Below are 3543 nucleotides of genomic sequence, written 5' to 3'. Positions count from 1 at the left end.
ATAGGTCGCACACTCTAGGGCGAGGCCACCACCGGGCTGCCTATGCCTATCCGGCTATTGTGATGAGGTGGGTTCGAATCAAACTCAAAATGGATTCAAAACTCTATTTGAAAATGGCTTTGGAAATTTAGAAAAGAAAAGAAAAAGGAAAAACACTCCCTCTCTCCCTTTTGGCCCGCAGGCCCAGCTCCCTCATTCGGCTTGCTGAAAGGTCCCTAGTTTGGTTTTGGTAATTAAGTGACAACCTAGGTGAACTAATGTGTTTAAATGTGAGATACATAGGAGATTAGTTCACAGGTACACTTGTGTGAGCAACTCATGCCATGACAGTGAAGATGGCTTGGATTTGTTGCAAGGCTCACGCATGTGATGAATGAGCTCATTGCATATGAGACATGGCATTGAGTCATGTGACTAAGGTGGAGAAGATCAAGACAAGACTTGGCTTAATGGACCCGTTACAAGCGTGAAGGGCAAGTTGGAGGCTTTGGAGCGATGGACCACGTGGCAGTGAAGCTTGAGCAAGACTTGACACCGATGGATGAAGGCAACGGTGAAAAGCAAGTGAGGTCAAGATAGATGAACCAACAAGGTCACATGATGATATGAAGTGGATCATATCATTTGTGATTGGTTGGTGCATGTGTTGCATCAACACTGGAGGAGAGATGGAATGGAATATGCAAAGCAAAGGTATATTTGTAGGTCATTTTATTTCACCGGTCATAAGTGTGTAGAGAAGTTTATGACCGGGTTTAAGATAGATGGCCGTACTATAAAAAGGAGCAAACTTATTTGCATATCGGTCATCTAGTGCCACTCGAGCGATCTAACTTTGTATCGTTGCTAGGATCGAGTGACGTGGTGAAATGAGTGCTAATCTTTTGAAAAATGTTTGTGAAAATGCTAACACACATGCACAAGTTGTTGTACAATTGGTGGTGTTGGCACACATGCACAAGGGTGAAGTGATCGCGCTTGAAAAGAGAAGAAACAGGTGCATTGGACCTTGGCTCAGGAGGCATCGGACTCTGCCTGGTTGGGTCCAACGGCTAACCCTAGCGCGCAAGTAGAGAGGAGGCAGCGTTGGACTCTATGAATCTAGGGCGTCAGACTGGCCGATGTCACTGTTCCTCGGGTCCAACGATGTCTTGTTGACGAGGGATTTTTTTGTGGATGCGACACGTGGAGGCGTCGGACTCTCTCTGAGTCAGATTCGGGTCCGACGTGTTTTACTCTCTCTGGTGCTTTCTGGACCATGTCAGACTCACCCTATGCTAGGTCCGATGGTGTGTCCGGTCCTTGGGTCCGACGGTAATGATCAACACGCGACTGAGGGCTGTTGGGCGGCAATGGTCAATTTGATTTGAATGGGACACATGGCAGTGTAGGAGTGGCCACAACAGGGCGTCGGACCCTACGTCGGACGGTCCGACGGCCCCGCGCAGCTGAGTTCGAAGGTCACTTATGTGACCTAACTGCTTTATTTGCTTGGGGGCTATATAACCAAGCTCTAGCTAGCCTTAGGCTAGTTGCTGAGCACCCTTAAGCCTTGGTGGCTTGTGTAGGTGTGCTTGGGAGCCCTCTAACTCACATGTGTTTGATAGTGATCATCCGATTGAGTGTGAGTGCGATTCTAGTGTGATTGCATTGTGAGAGTGCATCGAGTGGCACTAGGTGATCGAGTTGCAAGCTGGTGGTGCTTATTACTCTTGGAGGTTGCCACCTCCTAGATGGCTTGGTGGTGGTCTCCATCGAAGCACACAAAGAAGATTGTGAGGTGCTCCGGAGAAGTGATTGTGAGGGGTGTTATGCTTGCCCCACGAGAGTTGCGAAGAACAGCTCTAGTTGAGCATGTCATTGAGCTACTCTCACTTGGTCCGTGGGGTTCTTGCGGTGCCCAACATGTGGGCTTGGTGTGGTGCCAATTAGCTGCCGAACCACCAAGTGAACGATCGACACAATGGGGACTAGCGTGTTGGCAAGAACATGAACCTCAGGATAAAAATCAATGTGTCATCCTTGTCTTCCCATTGGTTTTCATCCCCGTTACACAAGCTTGTACTTACTTTTCATATATTGTGCTTGTGTAGTTGCTCTTATAATTAGTTAGCTTGTGTAGCTTGCTAGTTACCTTCTTGCTTGTGTAGCATAGAAGTAGCTCTCTTGCATAACTAATTTGGCTTGAGTAGCCTTGTTAGTTGCATTGCTTAGTTTGTGTAGCTAAGTAATTTACGCTCTCTAATTTGCCTTGTGTAGCCTTGTTATTGAGCATTGCTAGTGAGTTTAGAGGCTTTGTGCTTTTGCATCACTAGTTGTGTAGGAGCTCCCCCGGTTGCTTGAAGTACTAGTTGCATAGGTTTGTGTGACCTTGCAAGCTAGAATTGTTAGGTGAGCTCTAGATAGCCCAGCACCTTTGTTGTCTATTTAGGATCTTTGTAAGGTGCTTGGAACTTAGATAGAGGGATATAGTCTTGGCTAGACCGATAGTATTAATTTCACATTTATTTCGGTTAGCCGGCATAATTATTTTTAGAAAGGACTATTCACCCCCCTCTAGTCCATGTTCTCGACCCTACACGTGGTATCAGAGCTAGGTCTCTCATTTGTGGTCTTCACCGACCCGAGAGGATGGTGGCTTATGGGCTAGATGTTGAGTGTCCATACATGTTTGATGGCACACACTTTGCACGGTGGAAAAATTGGATGACATGCAATTTTAAGTTTATTTCTCCTCAAATATGGTGGATCGTAGATGTGGGCTGTTCTCATGCGTTGGATGAAAAGAATGCAACTCAAGCGCAAAATAAATGGCTACATCTCGATTGCCAAGCTACTAACATCTTTTATCAAATCTTTGAATGACAAGATATTTGGGAGATCATGTACATGAAGATCGCCCATAATATTTGGTCGTACCTCAATTTGATATATGGGAGGGTCTCCAATGATGATGATGATGAGCCCAAAGAGGAGGCAAATGAGGATGTTGAGCATAGCCACAATTCGGTGATTATGGAAGATTTGCTCCACCTCATGGTCAAGTGATGATGATGATGAAAGATCTATTACAAGCTCACTTGACAAGGTTGATGATGATGCCACAAGTAATGCAAATGATGATGCTACTCCATGCACACTTGATGATGATGATGATGGATCATACTCGGATGACATTGCTACAACAAGCTCATCTACTACATCACATTGCTTCATGTCACAAGGTGACACCAAGGTATCTAATGCAAATATGATTGATTTTGATTCATATGAGGAGCTTCTAGATAGATTTGATAGCATGATCAAAGCTTTAGAAAAAGAGATGGCTAAAACTGAGAAATTGAAAAATAAAAACTCTTTTCTAAAAAAACATGTGAACAACAAAAGTATCCACTTTATGATACTACTTGTTCACATGAGGAGCTAAAATTGGCTCATGAGGAACTTAGTGTTGCTCATAATAACTTGGTACAAGATCATGCTTTTCTCACTAATAAGCTTTCCAATGAAGAAATTAAAACTAGTGAGAGCTCATCACATGGG

Source organism: Miscanthus floridulus, chromosome 16, assembly GCF_019320115.1.
Source record: "Miscanthus floridulus cultivar M001 chromosome 16, ASM1932011v1, whole genome shotgun sequence".
Taxonomy (NCBI): domain Eukaryota; kingdom Viridiplantae; phylum Streptophyta; class Magnoliopsida; order Poales; family Poaceae; genus Miscanthus; species Miscanthus floridulus.
The sequence above is the reverse complement of the archived record's forward strand: the minus strand, read 5'-3'. Positions refer to the sequence as shown.